The sequence below is a fragment of the Marmota flaviventris genome, chromosome 11 (assembly GCF_047511675.1).
Source record: "Marmota flaviventris isolate mMarFla1 chromosome 11, mMarFla1.hap1, whole genome shotgun sequence".
In the NCBI taxonomy this organism is placed as follows: Eukaryota; Metazoa; Chordata; class Mammalia; order Rodentia; family Sciuridae; genus Marmota; species Marmota flaviventris.
The window spans coordinates 62,905,636-62,930,320 of NC_092508.1; the positions used below are offsets into that span (position 1 = coordinate 62,905,636).

The 24,685-nt window shown below is 37.2% G+C and overlaps 1 protein-coding gene across 2 annotated transcripts in view; it reads right to left on the reverse strand.

The window, feature by feature from the left end:
• Positions 1-24,685, reverse strand: part of Cers6 (ceramide synthase 6) — a 290,656-nt gene that overhangs the window by 95,733 nt on the left and 170,238 nt on the right. The gene's annotated exons all lie outside the window — the stretch shown is intronic.

Sequence of the window (24,685 nt, forward strand, 5' to 3'; positions counted from 1 at the left end):
GAAAGTATAGGAAAGGGAGTTTCAGGGCAGTAAAATTATTCTAATCATAGTGTGATGATGGTCACGTGCCACTTAACACTTGCAAAACCCCACAGAATGTGCAACACTTAGAGCGAACCCTAAAATAATTCAATGGTCTTTATTAATAACTTTCAATATTGATTCATCTGTTACAACAAAAGTACCATTTTAATAATGCAATTTTCTAATAATGAGAAAACTGGCGAGTGGGAGGAAATGAGAGGTATATGAGAATTCTCTGTACTTTTTTGGGGGGTACTAGGGATTAAACCCAGGAGCACTCAACCAGTGAGCCACATCCCCAGCCCTATTTTGTATTTTATTTAGAGACAAGGTGTCACAGAGTTGCTTAGCGCCTCGCTAAGTTGCTGAGGCTGACTTCGAACTTGCAATCCTTGCAATATTCTAATATGAATAATGAATTCATATTAGAATTCATAATATAAATTCTAATATACTGATGCTGAAGGATCCAAGAAAAGATTTTGGCAGTTGTGTTTGTATAGGGTAGGTTTGGTGGCAAGGAAGAGGAAAAATATTCAAAGAAAAGAGCGGCTTCGGAAGAGGTAGGCATTCGTGTGTTATGTAAGAGGTGATCCAGGGTTGACATGATGTTTCCACAAGGTCATCAGGGACCTGGGGTCCTCCCTGCTCACTGCTGTGCCACTCTGAAAGTGCAGACTTAGACCTCAAGGTTCAAGAAATCTGCCAGAGCTAACACATCTGTGGGGAAGAGCAGGAGGAGAAAAGAAAGGAGGAGACTTCCCGGGGCCCACTCCCTACATTGCTTCTCAGGTAAGTTGTTATCCACCAAAAATATTGTCCCAGCCCTTAGCTGTAAGTGAGGCAAGGCTTGGTTAGTGGGAGCTGTGTGTCCAGCCAAGAATCAGGGAGAAGATGCTGAGAGGCAAGAGCAGCTGTCAGAAGGGGGAAACAAAATGGCCACCCACTTATCTGGCTGAATAGAGTACACTAGACTCCCCTGGAAGAGCAGAGGGATCCTTCCCATCTGGGAGATTCTATGTAGACACTAAAAGAGAAGGGATTTTGGTGGTAGTTGCTAACTTGTTATTCAAAAGCAGCCATCCCTACTTTTTTATTACTGACTCAAATTCTATCAAAGACAAAAAAAATCCTAATAAATTCAGAAGACCGAAGAAAGATTTCAAGTGTCACTTTTTAAGTTTGCATGATATATGATACTACAAGGATAATTAAGTCAATTATGGTGAATTCACAGAATGATTCTTAATGTAACTGTTGAAATAATATTTTCAAATATTATTTAAAGGTCATCAGGTATGGGAAATATTTGCCATGTAATAAATGAAAACACAGGTACAATATAATTTGAACTATGCAAATAGCAATCAATATAAATTAATTTTATATAGTTTCTCAAACTTCTACATAGAAAATATATTGGATTAAAAATTATATATATTTAGATTCTTATATTCAGATTCTGCATTCATTCCAGTAGCAGTTCTAAACTGCCTGAGCCTTTGTCTTCTATGCTCTTTTGTTACTTTAAAATTACATTCCTTAGTTGTATAGAATTTCAAAAGTTGAAAACCATAAATCACTAATCAAAATAGTAATACACTTTTAAAAATATTATTGCTTTTAATTTTGAAAAAATAAAAAAAATAATCATTTCTAAGTATTTAACTGGATGGTGATGCAGAAACATTAATAAAAAATCAGTAGCTCAAAAGACCATGGCTGGAGGGTGCTAGGGAAGAATAGAGGTACTTTGGATTAGACAGAGGGAAGTGAAAGGAGGGGAGGGGATGGGGGGTAGGAATGATAGTAGAATAAATTGGACATTATTACCATATGTGCATATATGATTATATGAACTGTATAACTCCAAATCATATACAATAAGAATAAGAAGTTATACTCTATTTATGTGTGATGTGTCAAAATGCATTCTACTGGCATGTATAACTAATTAGAACAAATTTAAAAAAAAAAAAACATTTTAAAAAGGCCATTGGGTTTTCAGAGAGGAAGATAATCAGAGTCCTATATAAAAATGCAACAATATTAGCTTCTTAAATTTGAGATTTGAATAAAATCAGCTCCTATCTTTACCAAGAAACTGAACTCCTAACAATGCTCATTTTCACCCAATTCCAAGCTTTCTTTATCACTGGGATGTTTTAAAAATGTTGAGACTGTTGGCTGTGCCTGACCACTCTTTATGGCATACCTGAATCTTCTTTTCAGTAGCTATTAAGTTTCTATTTTATATTTGCAATTTGTTCTGCAGGAGGCTCAAAGACCTCATATCTTGTCCCCTATGCTGTAGGAATTTGAGCTATTAGACCCCAATGCTTTGGGTCTAGCTTTCTTTCCAGAGTCTCTGGTTGGTTCAGCTGCTGCCATCAGATTCTGTCTGGTCCCTAGCTCTCACCAGAGATCCTCTTCCTTCTATAGCAATCCCTCTTCCTCTGTTTTACTTATTTAATTGTGCAATTGTACTGATCAAGAAAAACCATTTTGTGAAATTCAGAAATCACTTAATACAAAACATAACAAGGTGAAATGTACTAGCTCCCAAATGATTTTTTAAGTTGATAAGAAGGAGCATATCCCAATTAGCATAAACAAGAGCCAGGTTTATAGGAATGAGAAATTGATTATAATTTTTAGAATTAGAGACAGCCATGTATGTACAGCAGGGCTCAAGGATCCCAGCTGAAATAATTATAACTCAGTTATTCTGATAGTCTGTCCTGATATTTTGTCAGCTGTTGGATTAGAGAACAGAACATTCCTGTTTAAAAGAAACAGCAATGTATCTATAAGTCAATCAATTTTCATAACTCTTGGTAAAAGTAGTCTAAAAATTATCCTCTGATTTCAGCAATGCAATACAAAAAAAAAAAAAGATAGAATAAAAGCTAAAAAATTATGCCACTAACAGAACATTTCCCATTAAGCAGAGCTGCATGCAGCATTCCCTGGGGATGTTTGTACTGCATCCCACTGGGAGGCCCAGCAGTATTAATGTGTCTGTATCTTGTTTCTTTGTGTCTTTGGCTTCTGCAGGGGTTCTAGTTTTAAAGGTGCTCATGATTCTTAGCTAAATACCCTGACAACTTTACACTGCCTGCCCTGAATGCAAGAAAGAAAGATGAAATCGAATTCAAATCTGAGGAGTGAAAATATCGGGATTAAATTTGCTCTAGGAAAGCAATAACTCTCTGAACTACTAATGAATAACTGGAGGGAACACAAGCAGAGATAAGAAATGGGAGGCTTCCTCCCATAGTCTTAAGTGGGAATTGGTTTTGTCAGAGATGAAAAATGTGAACCACTGGCGCCTTTCCTCTTATTTGCCCATAACTTGCAAATTCCAACCTGTCTACAAATGGTACACTTGGTACTTTGGAAATTATCTATAATTTCCTCATAAATATACCTCATAATTCTCTAGCTGCTAGTCTAGCAGGTAATCTTAAAATGTTTAATTGAAATGATTTCCTCATCTTCATTTCATATAAAAATGTAACTAAGGACATCCGGGAGAAAAATTTAAACAAACTTTTTTTTTTCCCTTAGCAATTTCACTGCTATGATACAACCACACTTGGATTTGGTTTGGTTTCTCTTGTTCCTTTCTTTTCATGAGTCCTACCTGCATTCTCCCAGAGCACAGATAATGCAGAAATGCCAAGGCTAAAAAGCAATCCAGATTGCCCCGGCTGCCTACCACCCCTGCCCTGACCACTACTCCCACAGATTTACTGCCTGGACATAAAATGTGCACTTCTTTGTTATGCTGCATTAAAACCAGGAGCCATTTCCAATTATCATGCCTGGGTGTTTTAATACCAAAATTCAATGCATCCAAAGCAAGTACTCGAGGAGAGAGATGGTCAATTTTGACATTGCTTCTAGCTCAAAAATTTTCTTTCCACAATGCAATGAACTGACTTTTTTTTAAGGGCACTCATTTTTATTTTAAAAAGATTCAGAACCAAACTGAAGTGAAAAACGTACAAAATGAGAGTGACAAGCTGTGTGGAATTTTCAGAGAAAATGACATGCCCAATGACAATGACAGCTACTCTCCTAGTGTTTTTCCCATGGAGAGACAAGCTATTCAAAGATCCCTTTTTAATTGCTGTGAGTATGTTTGAAAAATCACAGACAGTGGTCAACATATATTCTGAACAATTTTTTTTTTGCTACTACCTGTTTATTTTATCTACAGAATCTGCAACACAGTGTAAAAGCATTTTTCTACCCCATCCTTTAGGGGGTTAAAGAAAAGCAATGTCTCACTATAATAAGGCATCACAAATTGTAGGTGGAAACATTACCAGGACCTTACAGAAAGGAGAGGACAGGGGAAGGATTGTCAGAAAGCAAGGAAAAAAACACTTCATTCGATGATGGTTAACCTGGCATGTTATGGTAACACAAAGCCAGAAAGTTCCCTCCAAGCTCTTTTGTTTGGGGGAGAGCAAAGAAAGGGGGATTCCTTGAGAACAGAAACTATAATTTGATTATAGTGTCCTGAGAGGCGATCCCAGTGCTTTATACATATAGACCGCTCAACAATATTTGTTGAATACTTTGCTGAGTAAATTTCCTAACTAGCCATGTAAACATATACAGAATTTTCATTTATACTCTACAATTATTTGTTACGGTTTGGATCTGAAATTCTCCCCAAAAGCCTGTGTTGAAAACAAAGTCCCCAGGAAAGAAGATACAGAGGTGGGACTTTGAGGAAATGATCAGATTATGAGAACTGCAACATCATCAATGGAATAATCCATTGATCTGAATGAACAACTACTGAGTGGTAACTGTAGGCAGGTGGGGAAGTAGGTCACTAGGAACATGACCTTGGGGACTAAATCTTATCCCTGGCTTCTCTCTCCTCTCTCTCTGTTTCTGCTTCCTGGTGGCCATGAACAATTCAGCTTTCCTCCACTACCCCGTTCCGCCATGATGTTTCTGTCTTGGAGCCTGTTGGCCATGGACTGATCTCTGAAACCATGAACCAAAATAAACCTTTCCTCCTCTAGGTTATTCTTGTCAAGTATTTTGGTCATAGTGTCAAAAAAGCTGATTAACACATCATGAACCCATGTGCCTTTGCTGTTATATTAGCAATAGAAAACATGTTTACTCCAAGTAGAACATTTCCATGTTCTTATCCCATCTGAATTTTCTTCCTATTCAGTAAGAAATAATCTAGTTTCTTGACTTTGTATCATAGTATAATACTCAGGCTCTATTTTGGCTTTTTAATAGAATATTGTATACAAGGCATATGGCATTCATTTCTTCATCGATATGTTCTTTCCTTTGAGTAACTGTCTTAATTTTATGTTGAATGTTCACTCTGCTAGTTATTGTATCAGGCACTAGGGACATTGTAATGACTAAGAAACATTCCATATTTACAAAGAGTTCCCAGCTCAGGTGTTGGAAAACAAACAAACAAGGAACCAAGTAAAACAGCTACTACAATTAAGATAAAGTACCAGGGGAGAACATAATGGAGAGAAGGAAAATGGAGACTGGGGTTTGTATTAACCTGCCTTTTATTTACACATCTTATGAAAATGCGTCTAATTAAAAGAGAAATTTTAAAGAAAAAGAGGTAACATGATGAACAATGTATATCAGCATAATTCCATTATTTAAGATAAGGTACACATGTGCTATTTAAAATATCTTCTGTGTAGAAAAGTACTTATTTCTTAAATAAGAAGGGGTAGGGATTGGTGTGGAGAGGGAAGGAGATCTGTCCTTTTTATGTACTTCTGCACTACTTGAACATTTTCTGCATATATGTATAATTTGAATTCTTTTTACAGATTTTTAAAAAATTTGTAGATGGATGGAACATCTTTATTTTATTTATTTTTATGTAGTGCTGAGGATCGAACTGGGTACTTCACAGATGCTAGGCAAGCACTCTACCAATGAGCCTTAACCCTAGCCCTATAATTTGATTTTTTAAAATGACTTTTTAAATGTGGGATGGAATCAAAAGAAAAGGAAAGGTAGTGACAAATTAAAGGCAAGGTTGACAAAACTATAACAAGCCAAGGGCAGTTTACAAAGACAGATTGATGACGGGTTTCCAATTGTCAACTCAAACTAGGAGAGTTTGCAAAGTCTAGGAAATAAAAGCAGGGTAATGTTCTCAGGGAACTTACCTATTCTGGTTACTAAGAACTGAGAGAAATAGAATTTTCTCCTAGGACTCCCTATAAATGGATACTGTATGGTATGAAATAAGAGGATACTCTTCTCATAATGTCCAGTAACAGACTTCACAAGACCTCTTTGCATAATGACCAAGACAGAATCTCATGATCCTACAGCAAATGTAATTGACAAAATTACAAAATTTCTGAGGGAGCCAGTTTAGTCTAAGAGGCTGGGGCTCCCTGGTCAATACCATGGCTCTCTAATTAGGTATCTTGAGTTCTAATTATAGTTCCATTACTTAATTTGCTAAAAGAACTTGGGTAAATTAATCTATTTTTGTGCCTCAGGTTCTTTATTTGTTCACAGGGTTTTGTGAGAAGTAAATTAATACATATATAAATTTTAGCAATGTCAAGCAAACCAGCAAACACTTAATCCGTGTTAGCTATTTACACAACATCCTTGAATTGTGTCTCATCTGAATCTTTACTAGAGCATTGAACATGCCCAAACTGGGCAATGGGGTATTTGTTGGCTGTGGGAATGCTTCCAGGCCCAGGAAAGTATCGCTCTTGGAGGGTCAGGAGGAGCCTAGCATGGAGTGGAGGATAGAGAAGATCACATACAACCCAAATTGAGTAAGAGAGAACTCAGAAACAAAGCCAGGATACTTCTTAGCAAGTTGCTCTGAACATGTTCTATCATGCCAAGATGAGCACAATAGAGGTCTCAAAGTTCTACACTACCTGGAACAGCTCTAACCCACTTCTTTGGGAATCCCCTCAAGGATCCTAAAAGAGAAAATCTATTGTACTGAAAATTTATTGTAACTTATATTATGTTTGTATTAGTATTTATGTGGAGTATGAACTATGGCCTGGGCATTTAATTATTATGATACAGTTCTCAGGTGGGTCCAATTATCATCTTATTTTCCAGGTAAAGAAATTGAGGAACAGAGAAATTAAGTCACTTGCAACACAGCACACATCAGTTAGCAGTAAAACCAAGAATTAAGTCCAGCAGCCTGGCTCAGCTCATTCTTGTAAGTATATATAGAGTGTGATACTACATCTACATCATTAATTTAATTTAAAGTTACAAAATGTTCACCAAGAAATTTAAAGGGCTTATATATAGAAGAACCTTGCTTTCTGGAAACTGTAGGTCCTTCTTAAAGGACATGTTACCCTTACAAAAGGAATGCTTCTCCCATATCTTTGGGTCCATGACTGTTTTGGAATAAGTGGTTGCCTCCATCAAGGCAGAATCTTGAGGGAGAAAGGTCTATTGGTATTGGAGAAACCAAAAATCAACAAAAAGCTCATCAGCAAAGATGGCACTCTCCACTTGGAGGCCCAAATGCATGTTGCTTTTTATTAATGGTTATGTGCCTGACTGTAGTCTAGCACTCTGTAACTAACTTAGGATGAAAAGGCTTCACTTAAAGTTTCAGTTGTACCTTGAATATGAAGAAGGGGCTCTTTGTTAAATCAAGCTCCCTGGCCTACACATACTTCATCTCCCACAGAGATGATCTATCAATAAGAATATATTGCCTGTGCTTTGTAAAAGTAAAGCATTCTATAAAAGCATAAGATAAGCACTGGGATCATTACTTATCTTCAAGTAAAAAGCCTTGAAATAGGACATAAAATATAGTTCCCCACAAAATTCCACTGCCACCTGAGAGCCAAAACATACTTAGAGCTATTCTCGCACTTGTGTGGCCACCATTGATTCATCCATCTGTTCCTGTGGGTCTTGCCTTGTGAATTACAGTAGAAATATTTAAAATATAGTCAGCCCACAGACCTTCCTGACAGAGGGGACCTATGAATTTGGCTTTACCACTGTATACTTTTTACATATGATATTACTATATTGACTTGTAAATTATCTTCCTAGGCACTGATGTCTTTTGACTCCTGAGGTAGCTGAAGAATTTAAGACTATGAGAGACTATGAGTTTGTGTTCTTAATAATTTAAAACCAAAGGCTTCAAGTTTAAGATTCAGTGGAAAGATTATGTATTGAGAGACTCTACAGAATGGCTGACAATCAGCATCAACTTATCCCAATAGTTGTTCTTCCCAATGCTAACACAGTGCCAAAAGGGCCATCTGACAGCCACTTTTAAGCAGATGATTTCTAACTATTTATTAAAGAGAAATATTTTCTATGTCCTAGGGCATATTGCTAAGACAGGGATTTGCAAGTTCCAGTTCATTATTAGTTTTGGCAGGATTCTCCTGTCACAGTTAGCTTTGCTGGCTTCAGATACCATTTTTCTGCTACAGTAGTCCACAGAAGAGATGTCCTAGATTAGTTCTAAAAACTAGTAGAGCCAAAGAACAGTGAAAATTTAAAAACAGTCATGTGGAGTTGATAAATCTAAGGACACGGGAGATAATTAAAAACAATAACTCACAAATATCTAAGATATTTAAAGTGTAACACACTAAAAAAAAGTCTCCAGGATATGTAATTTTAAAACAAGGTTTTAAAGAAATCTTTCCAAGAAAAACTATTACCCTTCTTCTTTGTGTTGTAAGGAAACACATTCCACCTGCACATGAACGTCCCTGTTTTATGAATAGTTTCCTGATGCAATCAAGATGGCTATTATCTGTGCCAGCACTATCTAGTTGAAAAATATGCCCCATCAAGAAAGTAGAGCAGCCTCTGGAAATGGTAGCTGTGGGGAGCCCACGGGGGTGCAGCCTGGGTTTAAATTGCTTCCATTTCTTCCCTTCAGGGTTTCATTTGAAAATCAGTCATTGACAAACACATCATCAGTGTGTTCCATTTTTCTTCTAAGGGACTTACGAACCTTTCAATGATTCTCTTTAATTCTCCTAAAAATATTAAAAACTTTCCTTTATGTTTGTCTTATTTCCAATGACCTGATGATGCTATTACCCAGGTGCCTTTACAGGAACTAGACTTCACAGGATTGTTATCCCCTCCACGTGTCTGAATATACAACATGAATAAAGGCTGATGGTGGGACAAAGATATCCCTGGAAGAGGAATATTTGGTGCTTTGCCACAGAATTAAAACAGGAATCTTAAAACTTTCCAACATGACTTCTCATTTACTTCTACAAAGGACCCCAAACCTGCATGAATGTGGCATAGTGTGTGTCTGACAGTTTTTGAGACTTGGAGCATGAACAAGAAGAATAGGGTTCCTTTTATATGGGGATGCAAGAGGCTACTGTGTATTCAGGGCTGGCAGAGGAGGAAAGAGCCAGATTCCCCAGGATATTTTTGTTGTTACTTATGTAACAATAAATTGGTTTTATTTTGTTACCATATCTATCATTTTGCCTCTTTGTGAATTCTCAGATATGGTGAAATGTCAAATACAATGAATCTAAGGAAAGGTTAAAAAAAAAGTAGCAAGTCATGATCATTTCCCTCTTTTTAGTACCTCAAACCATCCATACATTTAGTAAGTAAGGAATTAGGATTTAGAGTTTCTTAATGAAATACGAGGTTTATCAAATATTTGAGTTTCCAGATTGAAAACAAAGAAGTCAAGCTCCGATAATGGCTACATGGACTAATTCCAATGGTCAAGCAATCAATTAGTAAGTGAACTGATGTTCAGTTTGCAAAATTAATTTTATTAGTTATTCATAAACTTGCTTCTGTCATTAGGGGGTGCTCCATTTTGGGGTGCAATGTTTTAATTTTCAATCTGAACAGAGGCAAAAATAAAGAGGTCAACTGGCAGCAGAGACCAAATATTACCAAATTAATGAAGCTTCTGGCCACAGATGCATTGGTGGCCCTAATGATTGCATCCCTAGAGCTAAGTTCATCATCACAGCTTATCTGCAAATGAGACTGCAGATCATGACCACCACATTTTTAAAAATTCAGATCTCCTATAAATTCTAATTACAGGAGAATAATTGTATAGTTGAGAGGCATAGTGGTGAGAAGGAAGGAGGGAGGGTAGAGGAGGGGGAAAGAGAAATGGCAAAACTATTTGAAAAGGAGATCTGTAAACAACAGCAACAACACACCATACGGAGAAGTAAAAAAAAATTATCCATCCCTATTATGACAGAGTCTTATTTCATGAACTGCTTGATAACTGGGATATCAGCCACTATTCAGAAGACAAGGGACAGGGCTTTAACTGAGATTAAAGTCACTGAAGAAATCTTAAATTATTTTTCCTTTCCTTTAATTCATAGAATTAATGTGCAACGGTCTCAAAGGCTGCAGAGGAGACAGTAACATGAATATAAATGACCACTTTGGAAAAGGAACATATGGTTTGGCCCTGACAGTCTCTCCTTTAATGAGTAGCAAAGAGGAGGAGAAACTGCTACCTTCATATGACATAAAAGCCTTGGCAAAACTGAAACTGGATTGCTGTACAAAACTGCACCACTAAAATGTACACTGCTGCAAAAATTGCAAGTCAAGCTTCCTCTCCTTAGTGATCTCAGTATTGCTAGCTATAAGGTAGTTAGCAAATCTAATTATTGCTATTCTTTTTCTCTCACCACCCAATCCCCTTCACTTTCCCCCTGACCTCACTCCCACTGGAGACAGGATTTCCACAATTCTAGAAGAAAAAAAAATGTGCTTTTTTTTTTTTTTAACCTCTGTATTCTTTAAGAACAGTGATACTGAGAGAAGTGGGATGTGAGACAACAAATAATTCTTGATGTTTTACAAAGATGACTTTATCTGGTAGCAGGGTAAACAAAATTTATATATGAAATTATCCAGAAATCCTGTGAAGGAGATTTTCACAATAACTGAAGGGCTCCACTTATGGGCCATGTGGCTATCATCAGCACACACCTAGTAGACTTCTGGAACATCTGCATCCAAAAATCACTAAAAGTCGGATGATATCGATAAAAGCAACCAGATACAGCTTCTTCATTGTAATAAATAGACAAAGTGGGGATAAATATTTTAAATTACCCCACGATCTCTATGAATTAATGATTTAAAGGCTTCAGGAGTCAGGCTATAGAATTTAAGAAGGAATTGATGTTTGTAGGGCCAAAGAAATGTAAAGTGTGTAACAATTAAAGAGCCACTTTCAGTGTTCAGAGAAAAAGAGAAGGCTGTCTTAATGTATAACAAGCTCTGTCCATGACTGGTGTGCAAACAAGTTGGCAATGGAGAGGAGGGCACCTTTCCATCTGGCTCTCCACTGGGACTACTGGACACCCTTTGGCATCTGTGATTCCTGTCCTTCCCCTATTCTCGTAAGATACCAACTCCAGTGTCTGTGGAAAGAAAATGCAAAATGAGGATCTATTGGCCCCTCTAAATGGACAGATGCTGCTTTTGCTTTTACTATCTATTCCCCTAATGTCAGAATTAAACCAGGAACAAGTAACAACCACAGATAAAGCATCATTGTGTGGAAAAGCAGCATCACCATCCCCCTTTTTAAAAATAAAGAATGTTCAGTTCCCTATTTTCCCCCTTCTCTGTTTTTGAAATTTGCTCATTTCTCAGAACAGCTTAGTTAACATGGTATGCCATTAGTTTAACCTCATCCACCTCATAGGCAAAGAGCAGATCTAGTTCAACAAGTATGGATTGAGAATTAATTTTCAGGAACTATGCTTGAGGTACTTATTGCAAGTATAGGAAGCACATGGGAAACCATGTGGCAAGCACAGTAAGAGAGAGCCCTTTAGAGTTCACCAGGAGAGCACAGGGCATTATGGGGGAGGAAGGGCACTTAGGAGGTAGGGACTAGGAGGATGAAACCTAACAAAGACTGGTGTAATCCACAGGAGTCAGCCCAGTTAGAAGGCATTTAAGCCTAACACTGCAAAACAGATTTGATGGTTGGGGGCAGGGAAGGAGTATCTTTCCTATTACAAAGTGAAATGTTCTACTTTCTAGTGTATTAAAAAATATAAAAAATAGGATTTTGGGAGAACCTCAGATGTGTATACTTTAAGTGAAAATTAAACACTTTGAAAGCTAAAAATATTCTTCTTTTTCATTATTACTCTCCGCATTCCCATCATAAATTATTCACATTAAGGCATAATATCATATCCTGGACTAGGTTTGCATTTTAAGGTTGACTGAACACTGAGGTGGAGCATTCTTAGTTAAGAGAGGCCTTTTAACTGGGATGGATGAGGGTGAAGAATCAATCACATGACCTGGGGCTAAACGCCAGCTCTGCCACTTGCAGTTACTTAACCTCTCTGACACTGTTTTCTTCTCTTTTAAATAGTGTAACAACACAAATCTCTGCAGCTGAGGCAGAAGATCAATGAAATACCACACTAAGGGCCTCTCACGGCACAGTTCAAGGCAGGCAGCCGAGGAAGCCTGTGGCTGTCGTGGCTGGATATCCTTCTTCCGCCTTTCCTAAAATCAGCCATCTGCTCTCCTCCAAATACCACAGAGCCAAAGTATATTTGTAAATTGTTTGTTGTACAAAGCATAAAATTTTCTAGAAAGCAAACTAAAGGGCTGGGGTACAGCTCAGCGGCAGAGCACTTGCCTAGCATGTGCAAGGCTCTGGGTTCCATCCCCAGCATCAGCACCACACACACACACACACACAAATAATAATAATAACATAAAATAAATAAATAAATAAAAGTAGAGGGGAGGGAAAAAGCACACTGAAGAGCAGCCCTCTCCCCACATCTTATATTCCCTATCCTCACTGAAATGTAATTGCTCCTTGAATACAAAAGTGTTTTCTCATCCCTGTGAGGGAAAAAGAAAAAATCTTAAAGGAAACATCCACATTATTTGCCAAGTAACAGTCATTCTTTCTGGGGATGGGGGTTGCAGATACAGAAGGCTTTTGTAAACTTTAACTTTTTCTGTTCTCTCCTTTTAAAAGTTACTTTTAGTACACTGGGAGCATTCTGACTGTCTCTCTTTTAATATTCAACTTTACCTCTTCAGCACCCAAGGCTTCAAAACATGCAAAACATGGTTTACCTGTGAAACTTGCCTTCTGCCAAGCATCCTTCAATGTATTATCCACAACTCTTATGCAAGAACCAGTTTCACCTGCATGAGGGCCAGTGCCATAGATGCCAGCTAGCATGGCTGCTGCTGGGCCAGCACAGGTCTCCATGCCTCTGGATTTTGTGACTTCTAATTTATTCTTCACATTGCAACTAGCTGGCCTTTTCCCAGCTCTGGTCCAATCATCTGCCACTGCTTCATTCTTGTTACTGAACTGAAGCTAAAATCTAGAACTGGTCGTCATGGCCTGTGCCCATGGCCCCAGCACTCTCCACCCCTTCTTCCACCCCCTGGTTCCTTTCCTTTTCTTTCACTACATAGAAATCAAATAAAGGAGTCCATTCTCTGAGGCCAAAGAACCTGTCATCAAGGAAAGGCAAACAGAAAATCACTTGCCTGCCTAAGCCCACCCCTCCAAAACAGTCCCTGTAAACTAGGTTGACAGAACTCAATTTTAGTTGTACCCAAAGCATTTGTAATTTTTCATTTATATAAGCTCATTTTCACAATTCACATGAAATCAAGCTAATTAGTAAAACACTGCTTTATTGATTTCTTTACATCTTCAACCACTAGCTCCAGAAGAAAACAGGTGGGGTGGAAGGGACCGTGACTAGGAACAAAGTCAAAAGGGCTATTTCTTTGTTTCATGTTACAGATCCCAATGATGTGTGTGCCCATACACACATACACGTATGCACACACACCCAGACATGCACACACACAGAGGCACACACACCCAGCATTGAAATCTAGTCACTGTTTCCACCCATTTGAATTGAATAGTTGGTGCCCAGTGTAATTTTCCCGTTAATACTGAACACTATGCATCTATTAAGAAACACTGTGTTAGAATATATCATTTACTTTTTTAAAATATTTTTTTAGTTGTTGATGGACCTTTATATATTCATGGGCAATACTGAGAATCGAACATGTACTAAACAAGTGCTCTACCACTAAGTCACAACCCCATCCCCTATCATTTACTCTTAACTCCCTAATCAAGACTCAATTATGGAGAAGACACAAAACCTCCAAGGAGACTATGACAGCTCCTAATAGGGCGACTGCCTCAGGAAACAGACTCTTTACCTATGCTGTGGTTAATAAATGCCTTCTAGTATCCAAGTCTCTGTAGAGACAATCCCCATATTAGTACCAATTCACAATCTTGAGCAATACAACTGTATTCTCAACAGGAAGGAAAAGTGAAATGTACAATGGTCATCTTCCACTCTGTAATATTTGTCATGTCACGTGAACTTCTTGTACTGTGCCAAGATGGGAAAATACCTGACCTTTCAGTTTGGGGACCTGAGAACGAATCTGATGCTCCCTGATAACACCACAGCAATGGAGTCACCCACACACCGCGAAGCATCCTGTACACTTAGGCCACCACCTTACCAAGGACATTTCTAGCACTCGCTCCAACAAGTTCCTCTCATGGTCCTCTTTTCTCCAGAAAAAAACTATCTCTTAGATTAATTTTGCATGGAAGAAAGGATATTTTATTCTTTTCATTGTTTACTTCCTCAGGGAAACCTAAATTCTTTGAGCACATGACCATCCTTCTCTCTGCTTTGGAATAGACATTCCAAAGTGACTGGTATCACCAGGCTTTCAATTGATAAAGCATGGCCCCTGGCAGGCAGGCCAATTCTCATTTGCATTAATAATGTCAAAGGGAGGAAAACAAAACAAAGAAAAGCATAAACACAAAGCCATTAGTCTCAATTTCCAGGGGACTGCGGCAGACCCAATACCAGATGATCTGGAACTAACATTTCTCTGGATGCACACACGGAGCTATAATCAGAGCATGATCTGTTCTGATTGGAATGTCCACTGCTCTGCTCTGCATCAAGTCCTTGTCCTAAATGGCTTCCACCTCCAATACCCAATTCCCCTCATACACACACATACCCAGACAAGACTAGGCCTTCACCATAGAGAAAGAACACTGGTGTTGCAAGCAGAATAGACATCTTATCACTTTCCCCTGAGAACTGCTGTTTTTAAGCAAAAACCATCTGGCTCATTTCATTATTGTTGTTGAGTAAAATGCTTTATCATGATGAATACTGGATGTGCAAGCCATTAGCTCCCAGATTTTATTAAAACATACTTGAATAAAAATAATGTTTCCTTGTTGACTTCAGTACTACTGATTTTTCTTTGAGAGCTAGAGAGGTCCCCAGTGATGATTCGGCTAAGGCAGAGTGGATATGAGGGTACAGATTTTGACACAGGGATCAATACTTCATCTCAAATCACCTGAGCTATCCTGTGGGTTGCTAGCTTTCTACTCCCTGTGGCAACAGGGGATGAATACTAATACAATTCAGTTCTCTGACACTGCCTGCAGCCAAAGGAAGCCTTCAACACCAGCTTTGTCACAGCATATAAATGAGCACCAACGTTTTTCATAATCGAGCTACACTTTAAGCTCACAAGAAGAGGTCTGTGCCTTTAGGGGATGAATAACGAACATATTTTAAATGAGTGTTATTTTGGTAGCCTCTGAAATATAAGTTCATTTTTTTCTTTGTTTCTGGAGTTGCTACAAGGCTGGTATGTTAAGTGAGCTGAAAAGATGAGAGTCATGGTTTGATAAAGCACCAAATCCAGAGACCCATGTACTAATGACAGAAGAGCAAGCATCACACAGTGAGGCAGGAGTATTTGTGGATCAAGCATACCTCACCCCCCCCCTTGTCCCCCAAATAAAGGTCCATTCCAGCTTCTGCAGTCTTTCTGCCTCACTGCCTGGAGAAAGTGGTCAGTGAAATGCCATCCTCTCTAGACTCGGCCTGAATGCAGTGCAAAGCCACTTAGAAAAAAGATCCTTAATGCTCTTTAGAGAAAATGTCACTCGACCAAAATTAAAGTACTGTATTTCATTAAACAAGAAGCTATACACCAAAACCTCAGTGCTGATGAATGCTTTTGTCACCTGAACATGTTTTAATTTATCCTGGGCAATGAACAATTTCATCTAAAATGTATTTTCCCCAATGTACAAAATACTAAGTAGTCCCAACTAGCTTCTTATTCTGCATAGTATATTTTTTAATTGGTAATTTTTAATTTAATTAGTTATAATAGTGTATTAATAGTTTTGCTAGTCACCTCATAAAAAGTATATATGTATCATAGAAGGAGAGAAAAAAATTGTGCCCCATGATCACAATATTAACGTGTAAAAGGAAATATCTATTCACGGTCAGAGAATTAGAGGATGATTTTGATGTGATGCAAAAATACTAAGAATGGAATGACCAGAGATTCTCAGTGTTTCCAGTATGACTTCAATTGGAATCAGATAAGCAAGGGTATTACTTAATTTGGGCCTTTTGAATATAATCATTTAAGTTTAATCTATTGTCTTAATAAAAGTAAGAGTCACAAGAAAGGGCCTTGGTGCCGAACATACAGTTCAGTGGGAGAGCACTTGCCTAGCATCCTTGCATAAGCAAGGCCCTGGGTTCCATCCCCAGTACAGGTGTGTGTTGGGGGGAAGCCTTAGCACTTTCTTATTAAAAGGTCAATCCTGATCATCCCAGTGGATCCAGAGAGTTGTGATGAACACTGGTAACACAAAGCCAGACACACCCTGGTGTATATCTCAGCCTTGCTTTGAATAGCTGTGTGACCTCATGCAAATTGCTGATTCTATGTGAGCCTTGGTTTCTTCAACTATAAGAATGAGAACTTAAATCACACCACACATGAGAAATGAACATTCACTGATCCATATAATGCCTGGTCTAATACAGTAAGTTGTCATTATTATGATGGGGGTTATTTTTACTACCAGTGATTCAAAATTTCATCCTGTTGTTCACAATGCCAACAATGTCTCCAAGTCATTATTCCATTCCAAAAGAATGAGGCAAGATTTTTTTTTTTTTTGTGGTTGTTGTTGTTTTATTTTTATTCTTTGAAGTACCAGGAATTGAACCTATGGATCACAGAGCTTCAGCTCCAGTCTTTTTAAAAATTATTTCAAGAAAGGATCTCACTAAGTTGCTGAGGATCTGCTGAAGTTGCACAGGCTGGCTCAGAACTTGCTCCTGTCTCAGCTTCCAAAGTAGGAGAATTACAGGCGTAGAGCACCATATCAGGCAAAAGTTATTTTTAAAGTGCTATACAGAATGAAAAATTCAAGTTATTTCCTAACACAGACCATGTAAAGCTTCTATGGAAACACAGCTTGAATTTTACCCAGAATCATACAGGAGACAATAAAGCTCCTTAGGAAATGTATGGTAAGGTCACTGTGAGGCGTTCTGGAGAATGCAATCGTGTAAAATTAAGAGAAAATTCCAACACAGAGGCTAATATCAACAGCTGAGTTGTTGTTTTTTTTTTTTTTTTTTTTAAGCAAACTTTTGTATTTCTTTGTCATTTAAATGGAAGCCAACTTCTAATTTTTTAATTTCTTCTTAAAAATTCACACTTCATGCTCTTTTACTATCCAGGTATACCTAAACTTATGCATAGTCATTTCTAGTCAAATTCCTACATGTTAAGAGTTAATTGTTTAATTGAAACAAATTTATTAAAGATATTTTGAAAAGTATTACTCATATTTCTACCTCTGTAAAAGGAGTCTGTTCATTTTTATCCATTGCCTTCATTTATCTATATATGATTATCATAGAAGAATGTACAAATTAATTTGTTGCTTATTTTCAAGTAAAGTTCTACTTAACATTTTAATAGGACTGTAAATATAGATACTTTGTAGTTACTTTTAAAGAATTACATGCTATTTTGTCACTTTGATAACAATTTAATTAAGTGATTCTACTAATATTAGACATTAAGATTGTTTTAAATTGTTTTGGATTTGTTATTTTATGTGTGTAATTTCATATATATTTTTAAGTTATAATCACTAACTTTACATGCTCATATTTTGTGCTTCTGTTTAATTCTTCCTCCAGGATGGATTCATATAAATTCAATTGCCTGATGAAAATGTATGAACGTATTTCTGATTATTCGGCATTACCACTTTATCTTTTAAGCAGGTTCTTATCAGCTCACTATAATTATCACAGTTTCAAATTCTTCACTGAGTCATGAAATATGAACTGAGTGGTGTTACTTACGTTAGTCAAAATTACTGATTTTAGCTATGGAGCAATGAAATCCTAGGAAGATTAAAAGACTTGCCTAAAGTTTTAAAGCTGATTAATGGCAGAATTAGATCTCAAGCCCAGGTCTCCATCCTCCCTCTCCAGGACTCTCATTACATCACTTTATCCTTAATTTCTCATTGGTGTCAGAATGCTCTCCTTGGATAAAATGAAAGTCATGAGTCAAAAAAGAAGGTGGAACCAACCTAGATGCCCTTCAGTAGATGAATGTATAAAGAAACTGTGGTACATATACATAATGCTATATTACTTAGCATTAAAAGAGAATAAAATCATGGCATTTAGAGGTAAATGGATGGAGTTGGAGAATATTATGCTAGTGAATGAAGTAAGCCAATCCCCAAAACCAAATGCTGAATGTTTTCTCTGATATGAGGATGTTGATCCATAATGGGGATTGGGGTGGGGGAACATGGGAGGAATGGATGAACTTTAGATAGGGCAAAGGGAATGGAGGGGAGGCAGTGGGGAAGGAAAGATGGTGGAATAAAATGGACATCATTACCCCAAGTACATGTATGAAGACACGAATGACGTGACTCTACTCTGTGTACAACCAGAGACATGAAAAATTAGTGCTCTATATGTGTAATATGAATTGAATTGCATTTTGTTGTCATATATATCAAACTTGAATAAATAAATAAATTTTTTAAAAGAAGGAAAATGGAAAGAGGCAAATGAAAGGCATGAAAGGAATCAGAAAATATTCAAGAGGGTAGGTGGGGTATAGGAAGAAAGGAAAATGCAGTAAGCAGCAATACTGAAAAACTTCCTAAATTAGTCCCATCATTTTTATTCCAGAAAGTATGCGTACCTAGCTGTAGCCATTGAAGTTTGGTTACAACCAGGTATCTCACTAACCAGGAGGCAGCAGCAATACAGTATTTAAATTTTCATGTTAAGAGGTTATAGGAGACTTAGGCATTCATGATTGCCAGCAGAGCCCACCTCTCCCTCATTAATAATATTTTTCCAAAGTGTATTTCCGAATACTTTACAGCTCCCAAAGCAATCTACACACACACAAGCTGAGAACCAGAGTAAGCATCATTTTCCTGTTTTAAAGAAAAAACAAGGTTTCAGAGAGCAAAGCATAATTGTACCTAAATGCAAATCAAATTAAGTGTAACTGGCAGAGCCGAGACTGAGAATTTAAACTTGCATTCTATCTAGATGTTCTCTTATGCTGATGTGAATTTCAATTCTTAATGAGTAAGCTGAACTTACCAATAAGAAAGCAATAATGATTGAACTACTAGCTTTCTTCTATTTAAACTGATCTAGAGAGCTTAAGGACAATAAGATGCTGGTCCATAATGGGGTATGTGTGGGGAGAATGGAGGAACTTTGATTGAGCCAAGGGGAGGGAAGAAAGAGGAGGGGGCACAGGGGTAGGAAAGATGATGGAATGAGTTGGACATCATTACTGTAGCTACATGTATGATTGCACATATGGTGCGACACTACATCACATAAAACAAAAGAAATGAAAAGTTGTGCTCCATTTATGTATAATGAATCAAAAAGCTTTCTGCTGTCATGTATAACTGATTAGAAGTAATTAAAAAAATTTAAAAAAGAAGAAAGAAATTAAATGGATATGAATAGGAAAAGAAGAACTCAAACTATCCCTATTTGCTGACAACATGATTCTGTATTTAGAACACCCAAAAAAAATTCCAACAGAAGACTTCTAGAACTCATAAATGAATGAAGCAAAGTAGCAGGATATAAAGCTAACACCCATAAATCAATTGCATCCCTATACATTGTTGATGAAAGAGAAATTTGGAAAACTATCCCCTTCGCAATAGCCTCAAAAAACAAATAAAACAAAATATTTGAAAAATTCTTAAAAAAAAAAGATTAGCCTCAGGCATGTCAAATCTCCCTTCTGAAATTATTATTTTTTTCTTTTCTGAAATGAGAAATGTGGGAAAGTTGATCTTTACGGCCCCTCCCCCATGCTAGTTAGTGGTCTATGTCATATGCACTGCTTACAGAAATATGTGATGGGCCATTTTTTCAGGTAGAAGTAAATTTCAAGCTGCCTAAAAAAAGCAACATTGTCCAAGCAATTTCAACATTTTTAAAAATGACGAAAGAAAATTTTAAATGGATGTACATTCTAACAGATGAACAAATTTTATTTTCATCCTCAAATAGAGAAAAGAATGACAACTGTGTTTCCATATCAGAAAGATTCCATGCTAACCAATACGCAAAAGAGAACATCTTGAAACATGACACCAGGGGAACACTGCAGCTTTTGTTGTTGACCTTTGAAGAAAACGCCACGTGAAACCATGATGGCTGTGCCTTGGTTCAGGCTGTACTCAGGAATTCCAAGGGAATGGCCAAAGGGCTAGTCTGACACAGTCTTCTCAGCTTCAGGTTTTCACCCAGTAGTGAGTCACAAAGTCAGCAAGTAACATATTTTAAAAATAAAATAAATTACAATAATTTATTGACACACGTCACAGAATGCAGCAATATGCTGAGGTTGAGCTAGTTACAGAGATGCTGCTCTCAGCCTCAGAAGTGGGACTCTGCAAGTCACACTTCTGCTGGCTCTGAGGGACTGAGATCATGCCAAGTTTGGTCTCTGGAAAGCACCAGGGGGGAGGCTGCAAGAAGAAAATAGGACTCTCTTCTTTCTGGTTTGCTTCCAGTTCTTGTCATCTGCATCCTCACCCAGTGGCAGCAGCAGCTGGATGCAGTAGCAGCAGTTGGTTCTAGTTTGCAGTTTCTACACATTCCCAGGAACAGTATCATTGTGCTCCTTCAGAGACACCAGCTGGGCTGCATCCCTTCCTCAGAAGACTGGTGGGGCTCATGGCCCTTCCTTTGAGATTCTAAGTTCTAATAACTGCAACCACTTCCTGTGACTCCTTGGTCTTCAGAGTGGTGCATATCCCTGCCATTCCTACCTCTCTGAGCCCTTCCTTGGTATAGCACAAGCAGAGAGCAATGGGTTATTCAAATGTTGGTTACTGATTCACAATGACAAAGGAGCTTACACCAGAGTGTATATTCATTTGTAAATTAGTTATTTCATGAGGCACACTGTTCAGTTCAGCTACAGTTCACAGGTCGATGTTCTCAAAACAAAGTGGGTTCATTTACGTTGGTGTGCAAGCTCCTTATCTCATCACACACTGGGAGTCAATTACCTTGAGTTCCTCTGGTCAATGATTTTTTGATATTATAGTAATGCTTAAAATATCCCCTACGGTTTTTGTCTCTTAATAGGTGCCCCCAGATTACAGAAGTTAGATAGAGGTATATTTTGAGTAAGTTTTCTTTCAATTATGTATATGCACATGTACAGAATTGATTGTGATATAAAATGTACTTTATGACTATAAAGTTGGAAATACATTAGCCTAACATGTATATTACAAGAAAAAATACTTATCTAAATCTTGGTAGCACATGTATTTATATGGTATTCCTGTGACACTAATTATAGGAGTCCATTGAAAACTATTTGAATAATTTCACCCAACAGAAACTCCTGTCTACAAATGAGGAAAAAAAAAAAAAAAAGAACAGTAAATGCAGTACATCAGAGAGAGCTTAGTCTATTTTCTAAGGCTTGATATGTAGTTTCTCTACAGACCTAAGAAAATGTGTGAATTTGTATAAGCCCATTGTATGCTAGGACTTTTGAGCACATCAAGTAACTAAGTAACTCTGGGCTGCTTTTTACAGAAATACTTATCTCTGCCAATCATATTAATGGGCAGTCACTTGTGACAGCAATAACAGAAGCAGATGATATGGTCAAGCTTCACCTATTTAAGTATTTCCTAGCACTCTAACAATAACTTAATAGTTTACTTACATGTCTGTAAAGCAAATGCTGTATAATCTATTCCTTATTCTTTTAGGGGAGAAAGGGCAGTTACTTAGTTCAATGTAGAAGATAAGTCCTAGTAGGTTTGTTTTATTTAAAGGCAAAGGAAAACTGAACCATGAGAGGTACCAGGCATTTTTCTAAGAGTTTAGGTAATAGTAATTGATACTTTGGATAAAATGAGTGCCAGTAACAGCCATCTACCTCTTAACATTGGTTCATTACACTGGTATTATGAAAAAAAATTCTACTACTCTTTGGAAAATAACATAAAAGACTTTCTGCTATATTGAAGAAAATGGATTTCAAAGTATTTATTGTAGTTTGAAAATCTTAATTACTTCATTTTATTTTCGAAGCTGTGTCCAAATTTTTCCCCCCTCTGGGTGTAGATGGATAAAACCATTGTCTGTTCCAAGACAGTTGATAAAAATATTTAAAAATATGTATCAAGTACTTAAAGTTATTTAAATTGGAATAATGACTTGGTTAGGTCAACTTTGTTACTTAACCAAAGGAGGAAGTCATTTGGAAATTATGCTGAAGTCAAGACAGGCTGGTAAAAGCACTGGAATAAGAGACAGCAGTGTGTGTTTAATTTGAGGTTCAGGCTTTAGTAAGCTAGCTATGTTAACTTCAGAATGCTATCTGTCCTCTCTGAGTTGCTGCTTCCTTAGCTATGAAATGAGAGGGCTTGACAAGATGGCTTATGAAGTTCTCCACAGGTATTTTGGTCACGTGGTTTCTATGCACTCATTTCTATCTTACATTATGACTAAAACTAAACTAAAACAGGTGCTGTTTAGACAGCATTAAAGAAAGAAACCCCCATTACAAATTAGTTTAACCAGAACAATGTCTAGTTCCTTTATCTTTTTAAAGCATTTGTTATAAGCAGAGATAGTTGAAAGAAAACTGGTACAGTTTAAGGAAAAACATTTTCAAGCAAACATTCTATCAGCAGGCCCTCTTAACTGTCTTCCACAACCCACTGAGGACTGGAAGAGAAAAGTTATTCTTGTTCCACCCATTTTGTTTAGGGTCAGAGTGAGCCAGAGCTAAATGTCAGAGTGCTTCCTGTTCTGATGACAGATAGCCATGCTTGACGTATGATAGCTACAGGAAACCATATCAAGCCCACCTGGGGGAAAGGGCAAAACTGCTCCTAGCTCTCATCATCTTCTCCTTTTTACCACCAAAGCCTCTCACCAATAGAACCAGGAGAGAATTCCAAACCTTGACCCTAGTTAGCAACCCCAGGTACCCAGAAACACCACTCTCCAGTATCAGCTGAAATTCCACCCAAAGCAATCTCTTCTTCCAATATAGTAAAGTTACAAGCATAAATGTCCTACAGTCATTCTATTTTTTTTCTAGATAAGTTTGAACGTGAGAATAGCAAGGTTCTAAAATATGCAGTTTCCAACACATTAGTTTATCCCATTGAGAATTTCTTCCTATTTATGGGTAAAGTTCATTCATTTAAATCTATCCAACTGGCCTCTGCACCATATATTCTTATTTAGTGAAAAAAGAAGTGCCATTGGCAAAGAAAAATATAAGGAGTAAAAATAATATTTCCTCTAGGAAACTATAATAATGGGAAACAACCACTATCTATAATAGGATTTGCCACAGACAGACTACATCTGATAACTCAGACCTTAAAAATAAAAACATACTTGAAATTTTCATGTCAATATTTACAAGATTTACTAGGAAGTCACGCTACTTGGCACAAGTCCTATTTGAAAAATATTTTTGTAAAATAAAGATAACAATCATATCACTTTATAAAATTATTTAAAAATAATTTTCCATTTTATGTCAAATCACTGTTGCTAATATGTACATGACTATCAAAAGGTACTTCTTCATGAGTCCTAAATTTAAGCAGTCTAACTTGTTAGTAGTAGCAGTATGCATGGAAATAACTAGGAAGAAAGACTATGGTAGACACAATGAATTACTTTCATAGAGTAAGGTACCCTAGTCCATGCAGGATTTAGTAAAGCAGGCAAAGAAAGCACAACTATGAAAGGAACTGAATTTTCCACCAGCAGTTAGTGCTGCCCTGTTAATTGCAAAGTAAGACGTTAAAAGAGCAATTTCTACTCATGAAGACTACAGTGATAACCTACATTGCAACAACTGATATCAAGTTGCGTGATATGTGATGTGGAAACTAACTTCCTTTACAGCATCAGCTGGATTTTATGAAGCTCCTAATGCAAAAAAGTATAGTTAGCTAGAATGGATATGGGACTAGCAGCATCTTCCACTGGAAAAACAAATGTATCAAGTACTTAAAGTTATTTAAATCGGAGTAATGACTTGGTTAGTTCAACTTTGTTACTTAACCAAAGAAGGAAGTTATTTGAAAATTATGCTTAGGACAAGACAGGCTGGTAAAAGAAGAGAAAGTATTTTCAGAAGAATCTTAGAT